General features: G+C 40.9%; 1 pseudogene; it reads right to left on the reverse strand.

Moving 5' to 3' along the window:
- Positions 1 to 17,191: 17,191 nt before the first annotated feature.
- On the reverse strand, positions 17,192 to 17,373 carry LOC117666105 (large ribosomal subunit protein eL39 pseudogene; annotated as a pseudogene).
- Positions 17,374 to 24,531: the final 7,158 nt, after the last annotated feature.

Consider the following 24,531-nt stretch of genomic DNA (forward strand, 5'->3'; position numbering starts at 1 on the left):
GGCTGAGAGAAAGTGATTGGCCCACTGCCCTTATACCTAGGGCAGGATTAGAATTCATGGTCTTCCGGTTTCTAGTTTAATGCCTTAACCACTTTAACAAACTGTAGTAAACCATAGCTAATAAAATATACTTAAGAGTTGTGCACATACAGTATATTAGTTACAGAATATTAGTAGCAATAATTTGCTGTATCAGCCTAAGTCTGGGTTCACCCATAATTATTATAGTTACTATTTGTAAAGCACACTGGATGGCTTCATATATCAATAAGCTGAAATGAAGCAAGTTATATTGCAATTTACTGCAATGTGTGAGTGCAATCCAAGAATATCATACTAGGCTGTTGTGCGTATTTGTCTTCCCTGGTGTATCTTGGTGTATGTTTTTCTATAGGCTGGTCTTTGAACTTTTAATCTGTATGCTCATTGAGAAGTATAGGCATTATGCATCTTTGCCCATAAAATGTTAATGGAGGGACACTTAGCTCTCGATAGCTTGTCAATGTGACTTGGCCGAAATATAGAAATGGACCAATATTAGAAAGGTTACAATTTTGAGAGATAGTCTCTGTAGATTATAGTCTTCACTGCTCAACGGTACCCCAGAGCAGAAAATGGTGTAGGGCCGTGATGGCGAGCCTATGGCACAGAGCCATATCTGTGGGCATGCAAGCATGTGCTGGCCAGCTGATTTTTGGGCCTTCTGGGCCCACTGGAAGTCGGGAAACGGGCTGTTTCCGGCCTCCGGAGGGCCTCTGGGGGAGTGGGGAAGGCTGTTTTCACCCTCCCCAGGCTCCAGGAAAGCCTCTGGAGCCTGGGGAGGGCAAAAAATGGGTCTACCAGGCCCACCATGCCATCACGCGCCAAAAGCGGGGGGAGCAGGGGGCACATTGAATTACGGGTATGGACACGCGTATGCACCACCTCCCCCACGCTCCCCCTGCTTTTGGCACGCGACGGCAAAAAGGTTAGCCATCACTGGTGTAAAGTCTCCTGCTTGGGCAAAGGATTGGACTGGATGACCTACAAGGTCCCTTCCAACTCTGTTAATCTAAATGAAAATGAAAAATGATAAACTGGTGACTTATTTATGTAGAAGAGGGCTTGCAAGTTAGTTTCCAATCTGTTGTTAACAGCATGGAAATGGTAAGATTCAATATGATAGCGAAGCAAAAGCCTCTTTTTTTGCCCAATTAACCTAACAGGGAGTCAGGAGTTTAAATCTTATATCCAGGATTTTTGGTAGAGGGGGAGTGTAAAGGGGCTGTAGCAGGGGTGGGTTCTACTTACTTTTAATACCGGTTCACATTGGGATCACGCGCAGGTGCTTGCTTCACTCGTGCGGGCGCATCGAGCTTTTGCGCACGCGCTGAGCTTCTGTGTATATGCCAAGCTTCTGCGCATGCAAGAAGCTTCTGCGCATGCGCAGATCGCCTATGACAACATCCGAGGCAGTGGGCGCAGCCTCCCGCCGGTTTAATACCGGTTCTTGTGAACTGGTCCGAACTGGGGGCAACCCACCACTGGGCTGTACCCCTGGGCCCCACAGAGAGAGGGGACTTATGCATCATATAATTCAGTACTTGAAATGTTGAAAATCACAAAATATGGCTTACTAGTAGTCAGTTGTGGTTTGGTCAACAAACAATGGTTACTGTGATATACAAACATAGTAAAAGACAAAGGCCAATCCTATTTTATTTATTTCGGAGATTTATATTGCCACCTATTCGCACATGGTGACTTACAAGAATATAAAAACATATAAAAATAATAAAACTAATAAAAGAGAATCATATATAATAAAATAACCCCCATCCCCCACCCTGCAACAACACATCATACGAGCCCTTTAATGGTCTCCATCCCGCTCTGCATTCCCCAGGCCCGCTGGCAGAACCAGGTCTTTAGCGCCTTCCAGAAAGAGTGCTAGAGTGGGGGCCATTCTAATCTCTGGGGAAATGATGTTCCAGAGAGAGGGGGCCACCATGGACAAGGACCTTCTTCTGGGTTCCACCAGATATTCCTTCTTAGGGAATGGGACCTGTAACATTCCTTGTCTCCCCGCTCTGGTGGGTCAGGTAGATGTGATCACAAGAGATGGTCCCTCAAATAACCTGGTCAAGCAAATTTAATGAGACAATAAACACAACATTCTTCAAATACTCCATTGAGGACCAAATAAGTCAGCAGGGGGTGAAACAGTTGAATAACACTTGGAAGAAGCAGGGGTGTGGATAGTTAGAGGGAACTTTGGTAACAGAGAAAAATTGAATCTTTTTGTTTCAGTGAAATTGTGAAATCCTGAACAAGAGCACTCTCTTGAGGAAGAAAAGATATACTGCAATATTTTAGGTTGTTTTGTTTCAGGGCTGTGTGAATTCTGCTTGGAAACAGTACAGAAATCAAGGCTAAAAACGTGCTGTTTGATCCAGTGACCTGTCCCAGGTTGTCAAGAGCTAAGTTGTCCTAAATAGGTCAATTTCTCCAAGTGTCACTAGGGATGAGGCAATATTATTGTCAGCCTATACAAAGAAGTAGAGGTTCAAATGTTCAAACGGGCCACAGAGTGTCACTAGTGGGCTGCGGTTCCTTAATTTAAAAGTTATTAAAAGAGAATTGTAGCAGTCCAAAGTCTAAAGCAAATCATTGTGGCACAAACAATTGTGAATTGAATCCCACTTTCACTGGCCCCACAATAACTACCACTTTTAACATTTATTCAATAGATTTATATAGTTACCCATCTCAAGTATCTGCTTTCTGGATGGCTTATACATAAAACTCATAGTAGCCAAGGCAGTTCACACATTTGCATGTCATTCTACAATATATCTTGATCTTTTGCAAAATGAGAATTAATCCAGTTTTCCTAGTAAAAATTGTTCTGTTATTCTGTTATGTTGCCTGCTCAGATCCTGTTTCTCTTAAAAATGGATGAATAAGAACATACATTGTGCACTGCTGAATCAGAGCCCTACCCATCTAGTCTAGCAATCTGTTCTCACAACTGCACAAAAGAAGCCCTTTACTCTCCTGTAGATGGCCTTCAGAATTGGTTCTAGTGCCATCAAGGCCAATAGCCATTAATCCCCATGACATCTATGAATTGGTCCAATCCTATATCAATACTATGTATAAGCAATTTCTCTAATTCACTTAATTGTTGGCCCATCCCCTTATTGTCTTCATGTGTTGAACAGTTTGCTTTTAAAAGGATGAAATTAGTACTTGTGAATTATTCCATAATGTATTTATGTTCAGGAGTACTAATGAAGTTTCAAAGCTCATGGGGAAACTGGAGGTTTGGTGGTAACACAATTTATTTGTAGTCTAAGGATTGAAAGAGACACTCCATAGATGCCAATCATTCACTGCTCTTAGATCAGCCTTCTTTCTCAAGTGACCATGTCCTACAGGCCACGCTAAATGAATATTATGGACATTGGAGTCCAAAATAGCTGGACAAGTCTACCGTGGGAAAATCTGCTTTTCATAAACCCAGCCATTATGTTTTATTAAGTGTAGTTTGTGGGTTAGTGTGCTGTGCAAACCTATCCAGTTGTGGCTTTTGACTAAAACAAATCACTGAAAAAGCCAATAATAGGAGAAAATCATAGAAGGTAAGGTTGGTCTGTATCTCAGAAATCATATATACCAACTCTATGTCGATACAGGAAGCCCTCATTTAGCGACCAAAATTGGGACCAGCAACTCAGTTGTTCAATTACATGGTCATTAACTAAGCCACGACTGTGCTTATTTTATTTTAGTTTTCCTTGCTTTACGGATCTTTGAAGATCATAAATATGAGGATTGGGTTAAAGTTACTTTTTCATCACTGTCAAAACTGTGAATGGTTGCTAAATGAGGCAGTTGCTAAATAAGGACTACCTGTAGAGGAATCTAGTAGTATAGCCTGTCAAATCATCTTCTATCCTCTGATGAAGTATTGGCAATAAAGAAGAATCCATCACCAACCAAGGCAGTCTATTCCTGTAGGAGAACAGGCGTAGCTGGTGGGGGTTGGGGGTGGGGACAGTTAAGTGCATCATCAGCTTGGAATCATTACATTGTCACAAATGGTTCAAGTCCAACCCCTCTTGAATTCTCTTGACCCTTCTCTGGTGCCAATTTTGCATTGAACTTCAGTTAACTAGATTCCTGTGTAGAGACTTGAGCAGTAAATCTATGAACTATAACTTAACATATGGTCCTGATCCTTTCCAAAAAGCCCTTAAGACTTGGCTTTGCTTTCAGGTCTGGGGTTAATCTGTTTGTGGGATCTCTCTTATGTTTTTATTGTTATAGCTGTTTCAGTTCATGCTGAAACATACTGCTTTATGCTTTTTTAATATATTTTTAATGTGTGTTTGGATTTTTGTGAGCCATCCAGAGTCTGCTGAAGTAGACAATCAAAATAAATTTAATTAACAACAAATATTGTTGTTCAGATTTTGAATATGCAATACTTTTCAGTTCTTGCATGCAACTCATGAATTTCATCCTACCAGATTTATATAATGCCTACTAAATTAGGGGTCTCCAGTCTTGGCAACTTTGTGACTTGTGGACTTAAACTCCCAGAATACCTCAGCCAGCACATGCTGGCTGAGGAATTCTGGGAGTTGAAGTCTAGAAGTCGTAAAGTTGCCAAGGTTGTAGACCCCTGTACTAAATTGCATTTGTAATTTGTAAGCCTCCCACAGTCACCGTGTAGGGGAGATATGCAGCATAGAAATGTAATAAATAAAATAAATATATAAAAATAATTTGCTTTCCTCCAATGAAATTTCTAATTCTTCCTATTAGTTCCCCATACTCTGTGCCTTTGCACAGGATAATGGAAACCTTCGCTCATACGATGTTGCTTCTTCCTTCTTGTATTCACATTACTAGGTGTCTCCATAACCTGTGGATCAATCCCAGTCCTGTTCCTAGTGCATGGCACTTCACTCCTGGGGGCAGGAGGAAGGTCTCTTCTCTCTTCCCACAGGAGTCAGTTTAAAAACCCTCTGGATCAGCTTTTCAACTGACAAATTCTTCTCAGCTTTTCTGAGGAACAGCACATAGGAGTCCCTTCACCATAGATATACTGTACATCCTAGTTATTTGCTTCCAATATTCTTCTATCTCCTCCTGGGCTGCATGATTAAAGAAAACTGGAAAAATGCAACTGGAAGTGGCATCACAAGTGTGTCTAATTGGCTGCTGGGCCCCTTAACGGTGCCCGCAAATCAGCTGATCCAGCGAGGGCCGGGAGTTCTGTCTTTCTGGGTGCCTCTGGGTGGAGATATTTCCAGAGCACTCTTGCTAACTCCAGACCTGCCCACGGCACCAGGCAACCTGAAGCCGAGGGCCCCTCTGTTCCGCAGCTCACCTTGTGCCTATGGAGCAGGCGGCAAGCATAGTTTGCGCTCCACCAGGTCTGGAGCGCAGGTGTTGCTATGATGAGGCAAAAAGCCATGCGGCCCGTCAGAATTGGCATCCCTCCCCCCGCCTCTACCCGGCTGCTGCTGCTTGAGAAAAGGACAGGCAATTGTGGAAGATTATGCTTCTATCGTAAGCACGTGCTTCCCACAATCTTCCACAATTGCCTGTCCTTTTCTCAAGCAGCAGCAGCTAGGTAGAGGTGGGGGCGGGGGGAGAGAGCCAATTCCAATGGGCCACATGGCTTTCTGCCTCATTGTAGCAGCAACCTATGCAACACCCAAGCTCCAGGTGTAAACTCTGCTCGCTGCCTGATCCAAAGGCACAAGGTGAGCTGTGGAACAGAGGGGCCCTCGGCTGTAAGGTTGCCTGGTACTGTTGGCAGGGCTGGGGCCAGCAAGAATGCTCTGGAAATATCTACTGGCAGCCAGAGAGACAGAACTCCACACCCTCATTGGATCAGCTGATCCGCAGTCCGTGGTTAAGGGGCCTAGCAGTCAAGAAGTGACCGGAAAAGGGAAGGGCTGCCTCCTGTGCTGGCCATGCCCACTTCCTTCACTAGGGCTTATTTTTGGGGTAGGGCTTATAATATACTGCTCAAAAAAATAAAGGGAACACAAGCAGAAGACATCCGAGATCTGAATGAATGAAATAGCCTTATTAAATACTTTGTTCTTTACATACAGTAGTTTAGACACTGCTCAAACAACTAAAACTACTGTATGTAAGGAACAAAGTATTTAATAAGGCTATTTCATTCATTCAGATCTCGGATGTCTTCTGCTTGTGTTCTCTTTATTTTTTTGAGCAGTGTATATTAGGCCCACCCAAAAAAATCAGGCTAGGACTTATTTTCGGGGTAGGTCGTATTTTCGGGGAAACATGGTAGGTAGGAAAGAAAGCAAAGAAAGAAAATATAAAAAAGGAAAAAAGAAAAGGGAGAGGTTATAAGGAAGTGACTCAATTTTTTTGACAGTGGTTATAAATGAATTTATATTTTAGACTCTCTAAGTTTGCATCATAATTTTCTTGTTTCCATAGACTACCATTTCTAAGCACAAAGTAAACCATTTTTATTTCATTTTTATTGTTTTCAGCAAGAAGTCCAAAAGGGATTTCCTGTCACTGATAAATTGTTGATCTATCTCTAGTCAAACCAGTTAATTTTGCCATCTTTGCTAGTACTGGCACCACTCTTTCACTGTTGGCATTTCAGAGTCTTTCCATTTCTGCACTTACAGTATAATAGTCTTTTAGTATTCATTTACAAAAATCATTTTCCGTGGCTATTTTCTAATTGACTGCCCATCATTACCAGCAAAAAAAATTCTGGTTTCAGTTGAAAGTTGATCTTCTTTGGCGTTTTTACAAGTCCACTAAGCATGATAAAATGATACTTGTTCATATCTCCAACATATGTATAAACATACATTCTAGAACAATGTTTCTCAACCTTGGCTGCTGGACGATGTGTGGACTTCAATTCCCAGAATTCCCCAGCCAGCTCGACTTCAATTCTGGGAGTTGAAGTCCACACATCGTCCAGCGGCCAAGGTTGAGAAACACTGTTCTAGAAGGTACCAGTACTTTGATCTTCAGGACAGAAAGGTATAAATAATATTTTTTTCAAAACTTCCTCTTTCCTAAGATACAGTTTTATGGGACACATATTATTCCTAAATTTTAGAATGCAAATCTTTCCCTAATAAAATATAGTATAAAATAAATTTATTAAACCTCGATTTGCTTAATGTATCTACAGTATAATTCCTCAATCCCTGAACGAAGAATTAACTAGAAGCAAAAATATATCCCAGGTGATACCATACCAACAAAACCTCACTTTCTGAATGTTTTGGTGGAATAAAAATATTTTAAATGAAACCCACTACGGCAAAATTTTTTGTTGTTCCTGATTTAAGCTAGCTCTCACTCACACACACAGGAGTACAATAAATATACATTTAGGAGCTGGTATTTTACAAATTTGAAGTTACTGTGATCAAGTACAGGCATGACCAGCTTTTTCAAGTTTGTCACAATCTTTACGTTTGTAACATGGATCAATATTATTTTTTTCAGGCTGCAGATAGAGAGCTACGGATGAGAAAAAGTACTTTGTCTAATGCATTTTCTGAAATCCAACATCCTCCAGATCTGTTTGGCCACAACTTCTAACCACTATAGCTGGGATTTGTAGTCAAATACCTCTGGAGACATCAGGATGGGGAAAGCTGAGTTTACAAGTTCATGGCCAAGGCTGATCTGAATAAGGATTTTTGTTAAACACTGTATTATACCCGCTGGCATGAGTCAACATCAGCCGAGCAGGTTCCCACACTTGCATTTAAGGTAAATTAGACAAAACAGATTTGATTATGGAGTTCCAAGGAAATCATTACACTTCTGTCATCTTGGGAAGCATGCATTCTCCTTTACTTAGTTTTTAATGAGATTGTTTATGTTGAATGAAAGATAAAACAATATTTTTCATACTAACTGTTTTGCTTCTAAGTTCACAGTCCTCATAGTTTAGGATGAAACTCTCCATTCTGCCCTGATTTCTTCCTTGCTCTCTTACTAAGAGTAGCAGAATTCTGAAGGAGTCACATAAATGGAGATTATTCTGCACTGATAAATCTGTTGTGTTATGCGTGCAGAACATTTAGTTCCTGAGTCACAGACTTCAAAAAATCTGATTCCAAAAAGGAAAAGTATTGCCTCTGTAATCTAGGCATTTAATTTACCAAAAATTAAATACAAACCATATCAAAGATTTTGAATGTAGTAGGTTATTAAATGTGCAGAGGAAATGGACTGGATTCAAGATGTGCCTGAAGTGGTGTAAGACTAACTGAAGGGAGTAATATTATGATCCAGCTAAAAGATACCTAGCAAGTTAGTGCAAATATTGTACTAGAGGAGTTATTAGAAATAATTATATTGATTTTAAGGGATACAATCTCAGTTCAGAATCAAAAGTCAGAATCAAAGGGCATGGTTTATTCAGAACCAAGCAGTTATGGAGGTTACACTGTACTTGACCAAGCAGAAAGAGATGGTCATGACAAAGTTACCTGTGGTGTAGTCATGAAAGACAATAAGACAGGATAGTATATTTTGGATTTTGGTTGCTGCTGATATCATCAGTGGTTTTAACTTGGTATAATATATCCCAGTAATTTCCCAGTAATTGGCAAGGATGCATAGAAAGGAGAGATGAAAGGGAGTGAGAATGACCCGAAGGAAGTCATAAAATAAGTACCAGAAGTGTTATATCACTAGCAAGTTCAGGCTTGTTTTTTGCTCCAGGTGTGGCCACTGTTCAGTCTCTCTAGATACTGCAGTGTGAACTGCAGTGACCCATGCTTAGAAGAAGAAGACAGATTTGCTGAGTTGGCTAAGACAACAGCTTGCTGAGAACATTATTGGCTGCCCCAGCCAAGAAATCCTGCCTCGAAATGGAGGGAATTAAGAAAAGAAGTATTTACACTTCACATTTATGCCACAGCATATGAGAATAAAAGAATAAGGTCATGGGAAGATGAGAAAGAAAGAAAAACGATCACCAAGTAAAAATTGAATGCACCTTTGTTTCCATCAATTTCTGTGTCCACAACAGGAAACTCTAATAGTAGCAGAACAGAAGGTGGCTATTGGAAAATATGGTTTTCTTTGCTTGGAACAGGAACTACTAAATCAAAAGAATCACAAAATACATTTCCAGGAACTGTAACTGAGCTATAGAAATAACTTTACAAAATTCTGATCAAAGACATGGGTCAGAATTTGAAATCAACTTTTTGAGTTCAAAACACAATGTAATGTTTATATCACTCCAGTCCTCTGTCTATCAATCTTTTGTTCAAGAAGTTAAGGCAGAAGATGAAGAATTAATTCTTTTCATTCTATTTATCAACCCATGAAACTGCATCATACTGTAGATGGAGAGGCCCGAAGACATATCAGGTAGTTAATGACATCTAATGAGTTTGCAGATGAAGTTGAAATTAATTTGCAGTAATATAAATGCTTTATATTTGGACAGGCAAAACAAAACCAAACTGAGATTCATATTTGCATTATTTTAAGAGGTGTGCCTCCCTTGTTATTAGGCAATTTATATTCTTAGTCATGGTGAATAATTTGTTTTTTTTAAAAAAAGCAACTTGCAAATGCTTAATGTTAATTTATTTACATTTTTATTTTTGCAACAATTCAATTCTGCCTGATAAAATGTGGCTTCAAAACAAAGTATATCCTACAATTGGTATTCTGCTATTTATTTTGGAAGACAGCATGGATGTATAATTGTTTAGCTGCACTTGCATGAAAAAAACAGAGGATAACTTTTAATTGGGGGCAGTGCTAGAGCTGTCTGAGAAAAAAATAACAGGTGAAGAACCCTCATGAAACAAGTACACCTGAATGATTTACAGGAGAGGTGCAAACATTTGCTTTAGCATATCTGCTCAGGTGTCTGCTTTAGCATGTAGCTCAGTTCATTACATCAGAGGTCAAGAAAACTAAATTAACAGTTTGCACCTTTCTATGATAAACTGCATTATCTTGCTTTTCCTATCAACTAAGTGTATGCCAGAGGAATAAGCAAATAATATCCCGGATTGACTACTGCAATGCTCTCTACATGGGGCTGCCCGTGAAGACCACTCAGAGGCTTCAGCTGGTGCAGAATGCGGCCACGCAGGTAGTGATGGGAGTGTCCCGACACTCTCATGTTACACCCCTCCTGCATTGGCTACCAGTTGCCCTCCGGGTGAAATTCAAGGTGCTGGTTATTACCTATAAAGCCCTACATGGCCTAGGCCCGGGGTACCTGACGGACCATCTGCGGCCAGCGACAGCTCCCCATCGCCCGTTGAGTTCCCACAGGGAGGGCCTCCTTGGAGTGCCATCAGGCAGGCAGTGTCGTCTGGCGACTCCTAGGGCTTTCTCTGTGGGCGCACCTACCTTATGGAATCAACTCCCCCTGGAGCTCCGGGTGGCCCCTGACCTGCGCTCTTTCTGCCGTGACCTTAAGACATGGTTATTTCGCCAGGCCGGATTGGACTGAAGGGGTTTTTAAGGGGAGTTTTAATGGTTTTTAACACTTAATATTGATTTTATCTGTTTTTATTGCTGTGAGCCGCCCTGAGTCCTTTCTGGAGAGAGGGCGGCATATAAACTAAATAAATAAATAAATAAATAAATAAATAAATAAATAAATAAATAAATAAATAAATAAATAAATAAATATGAATTGCAGTGTTGGTAGTCCACAATTTCTGCTGCAAAAAGACTCAAATCCGTTTTTTCCAAATATTGTTCACAGTCTGTATTTTACTTGCTTGCAATGCTACTCACCTCAAGTTAGGGTGATGCTGATTCATTACTAGACTGTGATGCAATTTCATAATGATGTAGCTGTGATTATCTGGCATGCTGACATTCTGTTAAATCTCCTGTCTGTCTGATCCAATTTCCATTGGATTCTGTTATCCACCTGATAGAACTTCATCATTTTTTTTTTAAAAAGAGTATTATTTATGTCAACATTGAAGCATAAAATATAGACTTTCTGAAAGTTGGAAACCACCTCATGAAATTGACTAGGACTTCCCTAAGCTTGTCAATTTCTTTGGGTGGAGAGCAAGAAGCTGAAGGAAACTAGTACTGATGAAATTGTCCAGAAAGAAATTTCAACACAGCAATACAGTACAGTGATTAAGTAACATAGCAATATCTTTTAATAAAGAAGCATTCCATACAGGAAGGGGGATTAAAATGCAAACAGGTCACTCCCAAAGGTATATTTTCTAAGGAACATGAATGAATAGAGGATTAAATGGCACTTAAGTGACACCAAAAGGCAGGGAAAAAAATGCAGTGACATTATAAGGTTGTTCTTCATAACTAGTTAAGACACGTGGAGAACCTAAGTGTTTGAAAGCTACCTTTGTGTCTTTCACGTCTGTCTGAAAGACATGCTAAAAGAAGGGAAGAGATTCAAGGCCATTTTAAGTAAAGCATATGAAATTTCTAATGTCAACTGGTTAAAAGGCAGCCCATTGGATTTTAGATTCAGAGGCAATAAATAATTCAGTCTGTTTGGTCTGGATGGTATTGGAAGAAAGAAGGAAAGGTAGCATGAAATAGCAAGCAACTGGGCTTATGTAGAACAACATGTTGTTCTTGGTAGCCATTATGTTTTCTGTTCCATTGTTTACTTTGTGTTATGAGTTTATGTTAGCCACCCAGAGTTGCTCTTGCAAGACAGGCAGCCATATAACTTCATTAAACCGGGTTGCCTTATGTGCCAAGATAAGATACATTCTGAAGATACAAGAGAATGACACCATTCTGCTTGGGCAAAGGACACTTCCTTGGGAAACGAAGCCAGCTTGTCTCAAAAAGCATAGCCTTTCAGAAGGCACGACAGACCCTCAGAGGGGGGTATAAGATAATTGCAGAAGATATATCCCTGCTTCACTCCGCGCTTTTGCTCCTTACTTGATTTAAATGCCACTGCTCTTCCATGTGCTCAAAGCAACACTCTCCCCCTCAACTTTTCCTCATAGGACTAGTCCTGTGAGGTAAATTGATCTAAGAGACAGAGACTAGCCTAAAACCAGTGGTGGGATTCAAATAATTTAACAACTTGTTCTCTACCCTAATGACTGGCTGGCTGGGCGTGGCCATGGTGGGCATGGCCAGGGGGTGTGGCAAGCAGCACTCAGCCTCCTGCACCTCCTGGAGCAAAAACGGGCCATGGGGGGAGGACGCGCTGCCCCCCACGCCCTGTTTTGGGCCTAGGAGGTCTCCCTGAAGCTTCCTGGGAGCAAAAATGGGCTGCGGGGGGGGGGGAAGCACTGTATTCCCCCAAACCCCATTTTGGGCCTAGTAGGCCTCCCTGCACTTACCTGGGAGCCAAAATGGGGCACTTGGGGACTCCTGGAAGGAGCAGGGCAGGGCCAGCCAGCAATTTAACTACCGGTTCGCCTGAACCGGCCCAAACCAGCTGAATCCCACCATTGCCTAAAGCCACCTATGGAGCTTCCATCCCTGAAGGCAGACTCAAAGCTCGGTTTCTTCATTTCCTATCCAACAATTTAACCATTTAGTCACACTTCACATTTGGGGGCTAAATCTGGGTGGGTGTTTAAACATGCAAGTTATTCTGGCCTTGTCCCCGAAGTCTCTATACATACCAGACTCATGTCCTCATTCCCCAGAAGTGAGCAGGAATAGAATGCATTGTAATTATAGGACAGCTTGATTTGGGTTTTGTAAATAAAAATAAATTCTAATTATATTTATACACATGAGTTAACAACATTCACTTGCCCTTTGAAATTAGTCCCTTAGCACAGCAGGATCAGCAGAAGATCAACACTGCCATGGGGTACACCCTATAGCTGTTACAGAAATTAAAATATATGTAGTTCTTCCAGATAATTTGTGTTTAATTTAACAGGAGGAAAACGGGTTGGGGAAGGCAAATCTATTAAAATATAGAAGGGGACGGGGGAAAAAACTCAACAAAATGTTCATCACAAATTCTTTTAGCTAAACTAAATTTATTGGCAAATAAGAGAATTAGCCTAAATTGGTACTATTGATTTAATTGTAGGCGTGCACAGTATATAATTTTTTCCCTAAAGAGAAATATTATGGGAGTTCAATAAAGCAAACATAATGTTTCTTGCCCTGGATTTTGTCATGAGAGGCTCACAACAGAGATATACACTGGGCGTGCCAAAACTGAAATATACATTTTAAGGTACCATTGTTATCGTGTTCACTCCTACAAGGCTAGGTATAGGAAGTCACATACGAGACTTTCAAGGATTGTTGCAAAAATAAATTGACTGAGAAAAGGTTAAAGACATAAGTAATAAAACGGCTTCTCTGGCTTCTGAATATGCATCTACTCCAACGTCCACCCTAAGTTTGTAAGTAGGACAAGTGGTCTTCTCCCTCCACTCTGTGCTGTCTTCACTCTGCAGCAAATAGCATGTTATATTGATTCTGCCCCGACGGATTTTAACTATATTAAGAAAAAGTAGGGGATGGGAGAGAAAGTGGTTTGCAAAATGTTTTATGAATGTTTTATGAAGTCCAGGCTACATGGAGATTTCAATCACTGCCTGTTTCAGGTCTTCTAACAATGGAATATTTTGCAGGTCTCAGGGACACCTTTAATATCAACAGCCAGTTCTGCTTCTTCCAAATCAGAGACTGTATTGTACTACTAACAAGAGTAAGGCTTGTTTCCTCCTTGTTACAGTCTAGGATTCAGAGGTGAAATCCAGCAGGTTCTGACAGATTCTGGAGAACTGGTAGCGGAAATTTTGAGTAGTTCAGAGAAGCAGCAAATACCACCTCCTGTTGGTCCCAGAGTGGGGTGGGAATGGAGATTTTGTAATATCCTTCCCCAGGAGTGGGGAGGGAATGGGAATTTTGCAGTATCCTTCCCCTGCCATGCCCACCAAGCCACACCCACAGAACCGGTAGTAAAAAAAATTGGATTTCACCACTGCATTGTACCATAGAAGGAAGGAAGGGAGGGAGGGAGGAGGGAAGGAGGAAAGGAAGGAAGGAAGGAAGGAAGGAAGGAAGGAAGGGAGGGAGGGAGGGAAGGAAGGAAGGATCCTATCCCATTCAATTTATTTTCAGTGGATTGAAGCCATTGTGCTTTTGTGAGAGAAATTTTCCCCCTTATACATTTTTTCTTAGGGGGAAATAGTTTTAGTTCTGCTCAATTAGAAATCAATGGCGACACAAATTTTGGAAAGTTTCCAAGAATGGATGATTCACTCAGGGGCAGCCTCAGTGTTAAGGCTAAACAAAGACAGCAGTGAATGGTTAAAGCCTATAAAACCTTCAAGCTGAAAGGTAAAACAGAAGATTTTGCAATACCTTTGTTCAAAGTCCTTACCTCCCTTGATCTGACCAAATAATTTTTTTTTAAAAAAAAAACACCTTTCCCTTGGTCACTCCCAGGGTCTTTTTCTGTAACTGAGTTACACTGCTATTCATTCTTGAGTTTGCAGAAAGCAAAGTTAGCATAAACTTTATTGTCCAATTGATATGTGTATCCACCACAGTTTGCACAATGATGTCATGACACATGGATCATCATTGCGGTCGTTATGTCTGTTCCTGGAATCCATCCTTGCCTCTGTAGTATCTCTTCTGAGTCACTCTTCTGGTAATGTTCTGATTTGTCAGTGTGTCAATCATTCCAGACAAGGTTATTGGTTTTCTGCTCTAGTTTTGTTGCCATATCTGAAGTTATGTCCTACTGACTTCGTAACCGATCATGGCTCTGAAGAGGAAAGACAAAAGTCTGACTTTGGAGCTCTGCCCTGTCTTTTCTAAGCTGGTTTGCCTACCTCTCCTTCCATACCGTATATGGACATTTCTTGAATTAACATAATATAAAATCAAGAAAAATGGAGCTAAGCAGAAATTATCTAGATCCATTCTAATTAGACTTCAGCCTGGGGTTCAGTATGGAGACAGCACTGGTTGCCTGTGGTCTGTGGCTGAGCCAGAATGGGGGTGATCCATCTATCCTGAGACTCCTTGATATCTCAGAAACATTCAGTACCATTAACTATGGTATTCTTTTTAGCCAGCTTCAAGGACTGGAAATGGGAGATATTATTTATGCTGGCTCTCCTCCTTTCTCAATAGCCAATCCTGGTTGACAGGATTTATGAGATCCTGGAGGGCTTGACTCTCGTTCCCCTTTTATTTAACAACTATCTGAAACTGCTGGGTGAGTTCCATATATAGGCATAGGAAGCCCTCACTTCAGGGGTGGGTTCTACTTACCTTTACCACCGGTTCGCAATGGGATCATGCATGCACGCTTGTTTCACTCGGGCACACACCTTGCTTCTACGCATGCCCCTTGCTTCTGTGCATGCGCAGATCGCTGATGACGACATCCAGGGCGGTGGCCGGGGCCTCCCACCAGTTTTACTACTGGTTCTTGCAAACCGGTCCGAACCGGGGACAAGCCACCACTGCCTCACTTGATGATGGTAATTAACAACTCCTTGGTAAGTGACCCAGTTATAAAGCATGATGTCACAGGACTATGCTTGACAGTTATCCAATATCAAGCATGACAGTTCCAATTGCAGTCATTAAATGAATTCTGTGCAAAGTGTCACATGATCATCGTTTGTGACCTCCTATCAATTTCATCACTGACTTTGCTTGTTGGAAGTTGGCAGTGAAGGCTGCAAATGGCGATCACATGATTACAGGATGCTATAACCATAATTGTCTAGCCAGATGCCAAATGCCAGAATTATAATCATGTCACCGCTGGGACACTGCAACAGTTGCAACTCCCAGCACTGGTCGTAAGTCTCCTCATTCAGTGCTGTTGTTGAATGTTACTGAACAAGTAGGCATTAAGTGAAGACTAATGCTAATAATACCCAGTTATACATCCTGACTTGCGGCTGACCAATGCTATTGAGGTCCTGACTCAGTGCCTGGAGACCATGTGGGCCTGAATGGGGAAGAACAGACTCAAACTCAATCCTGACCACACTAAGTGCTTTGTTTGTTTGCTCTCTCCCCACAATACCAGAGACATTCCCCAGGCCTTGGGTTGGGGTGGATATTATGGGATGGTCTTCCAATTAGCCATCTCTTCTTTTGCTTGATATATGTTATTTTTCAATTTTATTTCATTGTGGGCTCCCAGAATCATCATGGAGTTGGGTAGCCTCAAAATTGGAAAATTAAATCACATTATATTTAATTAGCATTGCAGAGGAGGTAGGCATCCCAAGCCACCATTGTACAATTAGCTATGCTCTATAGCCGTGATGGCAAACAGGTGGCACGTGGAGCCATATCTGTGGGCACGCGAGCGTTGCCCTAGCTCAGCTGCAGCGTGCACGCGCACACCAGCCAGCTGGTTTACGGGCCTTTTGGGCCCACCAGAAATCAGAAAACTGACCGTTTCCGGCCTCCAGAGGGCCTCCAGGGGGGTGGGAAAGGCCATTTTTGCCCTCCCCAGGCTCCAAGAAAGCCTCTGGAGCTTGGGGAGGGCGAAAAACGGGTCTACCAGGCCCACCGATAACCTTTTTCCATCGCGTGCCAAAAGCAGGGGGAATGCGGAGGGGCCATGCGCAGATGCATGGGGGGCGCAGGGGGCATTCAATTATGGGTGTGGGCATGCTCATGCGCAACCACCACCCCCCGTGTTCCCCTGCTTTTGGTACGCGACAGCAAACAGGTTAGCCATCACTGCCCTATACTGTAGGACAACCAAAATTGACTAGCTCTGCTCAACCAGTTCTCTTAGTCTAAGGAGAACAGAGATGAAGGGAAGTAAATGAAATATAAGGAAATTAGCAAATAAAGAATAAAAGGTCAACAATCATTATTTTCTTGACACTGAATAAGGAAAAAGAAGATTGATGCATTTTAAGGTAAACATATAGGTCAATAATGATGCATACCTTTGTTTTCTCATTCTCACAAAATGCATGTGATCATACCCAGTATTGATTGCACATCTTTGCCTTTAAAATAATTGGGATTGAAGTACTACAGAGTTTATACATTTGGAAATCTTTGTGGAAATAAAAAATGTAAAGGCGGGGGGAAAAAGTATATAATACATGAGGAGATTCAGTCTTGAAAATAGGGGCCTGTTTAGAAGGCAGCCATTTTGGGGCACAAAAACTTGCTGCCAGATAGATATGGTGAGGGTTGCAGCTGCTTCTCTTCACAGGCCCAGCTTGGTCCTTCTCCAATGCCTCCTTTTAGAATTATACCTGATCTTATTGCCAATTTTCATATGAATCCACTGTGGAATGGGATGGTTCTGCTTCTTAGTGAGGAAACATTTGATCTTGAAGGTCTTGTGGGACGACATTGTCCACTAGCTACCACAACATGGCAGCAAAGAAGAGTTTTATATGTTTGAAGACTATCCATGGGATGGAATGGGAATAAAGGGATAATCCTGCTTTGTATCAGTACTACTTAAAGCTGTCTCCATCATGGCTTGAGGACAAGGTGAGGACCATACCTTAAAGTCAAGGGGAATTGTCAGGTTATGATTGTGTCATAGTTAAATACAAGTGGGGAAGGGGACTCACCCTATTTTATCATGTAATTTATTACAATTCTTATTCATGGAAATACCCAAACTGCCATCTATGTCAATTGACTTATGCCAACTAATGGAATGGTTTTCATCTAGAGAATCATTCCTCTTAACTGTATATGGTTAGAGCACTGCCACGTAAGATCTTTGTCCCATTTCAGAATCAGGTCTGGGCTTGTCCAATCTCCTGAGGTTGACTATGTCCAGAAACTGAGACCATTTATTGCTGATCTGGCTGCAGTGTATCTGGAACCACAGCAAAGCTGCTCTTTTCCCTTGAAGAGTTGCTGCTCTGCAGAATATGTGGGTTGTTTTTCCTCCTAATGATGGAACTCCTGCCTCACCCAACCTCCTGGCTTCTTTCTCTTCCTCCACAGAGGTTCCTTATTCTCAGTGTTTCAAGGTCAGCAGAAGTGAAGGCGATTGTGAACTAGTTTCAACCTGTTTTTTGAAAAATTCAGGGGTTGCAGAGAGTAAAGAAGATGACTCTGATGGATGTTGCCAAGATGACCAGTGGAAAACATGTTAAATCCAAAATATCCAGATAAAATTTGGAAATAGTTCAGACACAGATCTCTCTTATTCACTCAGCTATAAGTAGAGGGGACATCATAATCAGATTTGCAAGATTCTGTTATTACTGTATAGCTAATAAAAGTTGTTTTAGTACTCTCACAGAGCTGACTTCTTGGTCTGTCTATAAAGTGGGGTTGAAAATGGTAGTTGTCTACTAATTCCTTCAATCGTCAGCTTACTTTGATTTAGGAGATTTTCTTGATTTAAGGTCAATGTTTATAACCCCCTTCGTTTTGATATAACAAGCACATTATTATACTCACTACATTTCTTGCAGTCCTAAGACATTCCTAGGGCTCAGCTTTAACCAGGGTTTGGCAGTCAGGCTTGTCTTCCTAGCCCATTGCTCCTTTTCTGAATAAACATTAAGCATTAAAATAATCTAAATACATTTTCTCACATTTTTTAATCTACCCAAACTGGAGACTTCTTCCTTCTCCCCAGAGATTACTCATCTGCGTGTCAATTTTGCAGACCACAAACAGGTCTACAAAAATACTCTAAACCCATTAGAGTATTGGGAAAGGCCTCTAAATGTTTCATAAAACCCAGGACTTGCCCATTTGTGGTTGATATTGTTGGGGTAGCTTTTGTCATGAGAGGAATTTACTATTTAAAAACACACCAAAAAGGGATGCAAGAAATGAAGGTATGGGAGGTACGTAATGGGCTACATTTTACACCTTCGATGTGGTGCAAATTTTGGGTCGGATAAAAGAGGCATATGAAAAATCAAATATTTTTTCTTGTAGACTGATAATAAATTATACCATGATGTTTGGTGTGCCAATCCGATTAGATTTGGCAAATAGTTCCACTTGCAATATAGCTCTTTGGGACAGAAGAGTATAGGATGATGTTATGTATCTGTGAGAACTGCAAAAAAAAATATTTTTTTCCCAAAATTGCACTGTGAATGTGTGAATGTACCCTAAAGTTAAGTTCACAAAGCCTGATCTTCCTAGCCTAATGATTAATTCATCTGTATGGAGTATAATGGAGTCCTCTATTGCAGAGCAAGAAACTTCTAATCAAAATATAATTAAATTTCAATTAGTGTTTCAAATACTTTGGTAAATATCATTACAACTCCCTCTCTCTTTCTCTCTCTCTCTGAAAGCAGTTAATAAACTTGCATAAGGTTGAAATTTTTGTCCCTTAGATGACTGCATTTCCTGGCACAGCTCAGGAAGGTTTTTATGTATAAATCCCTTGTGGTTATTAAAGGCTTTGGGATTATCTGACGAAAATCTGCATTGTGAGTGCTGACAGTGACTGAAGTCTTGGGAGAGTCTCACCAACTCGTTCTCTCCTCCTCTCTCATGAGTTTATTCCCATGAAAGGGATGATCTAAGAAGGTGTGTGACGCGTCAGTGAACTGCCCGAGGCACTGTATTGACTCATTGGAAGGAAAGAGGAAAGCAGGGTTCCAATAGCCCTTCGTAACCATCTTAGGCTTGTATTTCTACAGCCATCAATTGCAACATGTCCCTGCAGCCTTGTGAAGTGTGGGACCCAGACTCATATACAATTCTTCCCTCAGATGGGCTTTCAGTAGGTATGAAAGTACAAAGGGAGTGCCTTTCAGTTTGAACTTGTCCCACAGTTACAGAGATGTGTCCTCAGATATTGCCCCATCTTCTATTTCTCTCACACATTTTCTGTGGTTAAGTGGTAAATTACAAGAAAATCACAATAGAATTAAATAGCCAAGCGGGGACGCAGTAAAGGTTGCTTTAATATATTATGATGCCATTGATATGATTAGCAAAATGGCGTTCGATCTAGAAGGGTAGAGTCTGTATTCACTTGGCACAGACATTCTTCCTGCCTTGAGATTCTTTCTTCTCTTGCTCTCAAAGCTGAGGGTTATAATTATCTAAATGCCAGATAAGGTTAACCTACACTAAGTAAACTAACATTTAAAGAAAGTCAGGCAACTAATCTGCAACTAAGCTTTTAATTCAACTGAATGGCCAGTTCTTCCTGACCCCCTTCCCCTTGCTTTCTCATTTATAAAAGATGAGCTCTTGTTTTTCTGGCTGAGATATGTTGAACAGCCAATCTGCAGTTATATAAACACGATAACCCCACACTTAACCACATTATTGCTTAGTCTGTGCAGTGGAGTAGATATATGCATAGTTGTATTTGCCATTGGTGTGTGTGTGTGAAACAAGCAAAGAGGAGATATGAGCCTTCAAAGAGTTGGCAGCATGGGTGCCCAGAGGGTATAGTAAAAATAATTCCAGAAAACTGCCTCAGTGGTGTGAATGCATCTCCACCTGTGATGCACATGAAAAACAGGTAGAGCTTCAATCAAACACCCCTGTTTGGAAGCATGAGAAGGGATCAAAAGCAGATTCTAAGAAAACTGCAGAGAAGCTTGATAAATTATACTTCCCAACAGAATATGTAAAACTCCCAGTCTTCAATGGTTTTAGAAAAAGAGTCTGCAGAACTAAGGCAAGTTATGACTAGGAATTAAGTTGTGTACTTGTGTCAGATATAAGGGTACAAGTATCTAAGGGTAGCATTCTGATATGATTGTATATTTGCTGTGGATGCTAATGGAATGTGTGACAATAATTATCATAATTATTCCAGGATTGCTTATTAATTTGGACTTTTCAGTATAATACAACTCTTTTTCACAAATGTCTGTCCAGTTTTTTCCAATTTTTGCCAAGGGTGACTAACAAAAATCAATAAAATGTATCATAGAAAACAACCATTTAACCAAATAAAATTATTAAAATTTCAAAACGTACATTAGAAAAGCCAAGAATCAAAAACTGCTTAAAAGCCATACACAAAGAAGTCATATGCACTTATTTAAGGGAGGTGTTAGGAAGACGGAGGGTCACCAAGGAAAGATCCTGTCCTTTGTACCATTCAGACTGATGGTACTTAATAGCAGCAAAACAGAGGCGAGACAGGCTCCTCTGTGAGATGCAGAAGATAACTCTAGTATTCCAAAGGCACTTAAGATTTAAAGTATAAAACCTTTTGAAGAAACAGCCAAGACTATTGACAGAGGATTCAAGGACATGATCCCTGTGTTTTTCTAAAATGAAGGATGGTCTTTCTAACATAAATTAGTGGATTTGGGCAGGCCTAGCCCTATTATAAAGGGGACATGGTGGCTTAGTGGCTAAGACACTGAGCTTGTTGATCGAAAGGTTGCATCAAAATAAAGTGGATATACCAAGGACAGGGATGCGGTGGCTCAGTGGCTAAGATGCTGAGCTTGTTGATCGAAAGGTCGGCAGTTCAGCAGTTCGACTCCCTAGTACTGCGTAACGGGGTGAGCTCCCGTTACTTGTCCCAGCTTCTGCCAACCTAGCAGCTCGAAAGCACGTAAAAAATGCAAGTAGAAAAATAGGAACCACCTTTGGTGGGAAGGTAACAGCGTTCCGTGCGCCTTTGGCATTTAGTCATGCCAGCCACATGACCACAGAGAAATCTTTGGACAGCGCTGGCTCTTCAGCTTTGAAACGGAGATGAGCACCGCCCCCTAGAGTCAGGAATGACTAGCACATATGTGCGAGGGGAACCTTTACCTTTACCTAGCCCTATTATAGTAGTTTTTTCCAATGAAATATTGGGGTTTGGGGGAAGTAATGAGTTGTTGAAAGAAAGAAATTCTAAAATGTCTTCGCATCTTGCGTTGCATCCCTTAAGTCACAGTGGTAGAACTGTTTCCAGGCCAAGGGCTACAAATGCTCTTTGAGAAATGAGTTGGAGGTACACTCCTTACTTTTGATGTATCTTCCCTGTATTTGATTAAAATATATTGATTAAATATAGCTAATATGATGACTCCCCCACCATATAATAATTTCCCCCTAAAATTATAACTTGATGGCAATGTTTAATGCTTTTGTGGAGTTGCACTTAAAATGTGGGGTCTCAGGTTGCTCCAGTCCCACCTCACCCCCAAAGCCACCATGATGTTCTTCAGGTCTGGTGAAAAGGATGATCCTAACACCACTGTTGAAGTAAGATACAACTATAATTTGGGTCAACTTCTGTCAATTGGAGAGGTCTTGTTGATATATAATAATCTTGTGTTTGCTGGGATGCTTCCAGCAGTTTCATTCAGTCTGGCTCTCTCCTTGAGAAAATCAGTTGAGGGAGCTTTACAATAACCCCTGGGAAGCTGTTCATTTTCATTATTTTTCGATTTTGAGTGATTGCCTGCCCCGCCCAGGATTATCTCATGGGAACCAGAAGCCTAGCTTGTCGACATGTGGCGAAACTTGTTTAGGAGCCAAATTTCACACACCCGATGCACCTCCGTCGAAGGCAAAACCACATGTGATGCTTCAGGTGCACAACGCAGTCTCAGGAGGAGGCTGAAGGGGGAGGGGGGGTTGGTGGAAGGAAGAGAAACAGGGCCTCACAGCTGATCTTTTTCTTCCCAGACTGGCTAGACCAGTTTAGAGCTGGAGAAGCACAGCTTCCCACAAATGGAAAGGGCATGATGTCAGCCTGGGAATTGATATCACATGATATGGTCCATGCTTCTTCTCTCAGGGCTGAGGGCTGAATTACTCCTCCCTCCCTCCCCCCCCCGCCCTCCCTTTCTTTGCCTGCTTGCACAACTGAGCTTCACGAAAGAACAATAAAGCATTTATCAGTGTTTGGGAAGCTCTGTCTAGTGAAGAAGGGACTTGAAAGTTTCATGAGTAAGCAGGTTTAATTTCAAAGAACATGGCCTTTTAAAAAGAACTTCCATTCTCGAAACCAGAGCTGTGCTACACACTGCATAGAACAAGCTTGCAATACTTGACAAATTATTCTGCCCTTCCTATAGATTGTGATCTGGCAAACTCAAATTTGCTCAGTATCAGCTGGTGTTTCTGATCAACTAGGGCTTTGCACGGACCTTAGTTTCTTCCTTCCCCTTCTCCCTGTCAACCTGATCTTTGGCTATTTTTCCCTCCATTCAAGGATATGCAATATTTTTAAAAGCAATGTTTTAGAAGCTGATGATTGCAGGGAATATGGCAAAGGGTACAAATGAAACACACTCCCACCATCCATAGGACACTATGCTTGGGAAAGGTGAGCTAGAAGAAAATCAATAAATTTGAAACTTTTAATTAATTTTCAAGATGAAAATTAAGCAAACCAGAAGCAAAAAGGAAAAAAAAAAGAAATCAGGGATGAAAACACATTAGCTAAAGTAAAAAAATTCTAGCGATTTTGACACAAACACTCTAGTATGCTGACCAGATTAATAGTAATATTGCTAATAACTCATAGCAAAGCTGCCTTTTCTTTGAATGGTCTATTTATAAGAGAATAATAATGTCCTTCACTGTTAATCAGTGAAGGCAATGAACCATTGTTGTTAAAAATCAGTTACATTTTATCTCAAAGCCACAGTAATTTGCACAGTTGTGTGACTTCTCTTGTGGTCTCATCAGCATTACTGAGTGAAGTATTTCAGCTGAAGGACACAGGTCAACGTCATCATTTACAATTTTTCATGCCTTGTAAATCAGACTTGAACAAAGACAGTAGGGAGTGAGATTATCTTTGGAAGGTGGGGGAAGACTTTTCAAAGCTTGCTTCTAACTTGGAAAGAAGAATCCCACTGAAATGGATAGTTGTTAACATTCCACCTTGAGATGAGAAGTGGAAAAGGAAAATGAGGAGAAAGTAAACCTTTAAACTTTAAAGCTGCGTTTTTCCAATTTGGCATCTTTAACTTGATGGTTGGAGAATTCTGGGATTTGAAGTCCACATATCTTAAAATTGCCAAGTTAGAAAAACACGACCTTAAAAGCAATGGGCTGAGAAATGTGTCTGGTAGGCAGCAGAGATTGTGGGTGCTTTTCCATCTTTGCTAATGCTATACTTTAAATGATCATGAGAATTAAATGAGAAAAGAAAGCAAATGAGGGACATTCCTGAAAGAAGTTCTACCTGCCCATCTTTATCAAGTCTCAAACTGGATATGTGAGGGCAGAGAATAGCATAGCAAAGTTCACAGCCTACAAGGCTGTGATAGTGTGATTCAGTATACAGCCATTACTGTAGCAACCTAAAACTTGTCTTCCTTACTGATAATGTCACCACATTATCTGGTTAACTATAAATCTGTGAAAATGTATAGAGAGTGACCTAGAAATAGGTAACCTTATTTCTCACAGTATGACATTTGTTCCATGGTTCAAATATAATGCTTGGCTTAAGGTGATATGAGAAATAATTGAAGTTTGAGCTGCGTGCAAAAAAACATTAAAAGATAAAAAAAGAATTTCAAGTTAACCCATCCAGGACATAAAGTTATCAAAAATTATTAGTCAAACAGAAGTTTTTCCAGGATCTGTTTGAATTCCAACATCAGTAAAGAAGTCTGAAATTAT

Source organism: Pantherophis guttatus, chromosome 1, assembly GCF_059756535.1.
Source record: "Pantherophis guttatus breed Tessera chromosome 1, ASM5975653v1, whole genome shotgun sequence".
Taxonomy (NCBI): Eukaryota; Metazoa; Chordata; class Lepidosauria; order Squamata; family Colubridae; genus Pantherophis; species Pantherophis guttatus.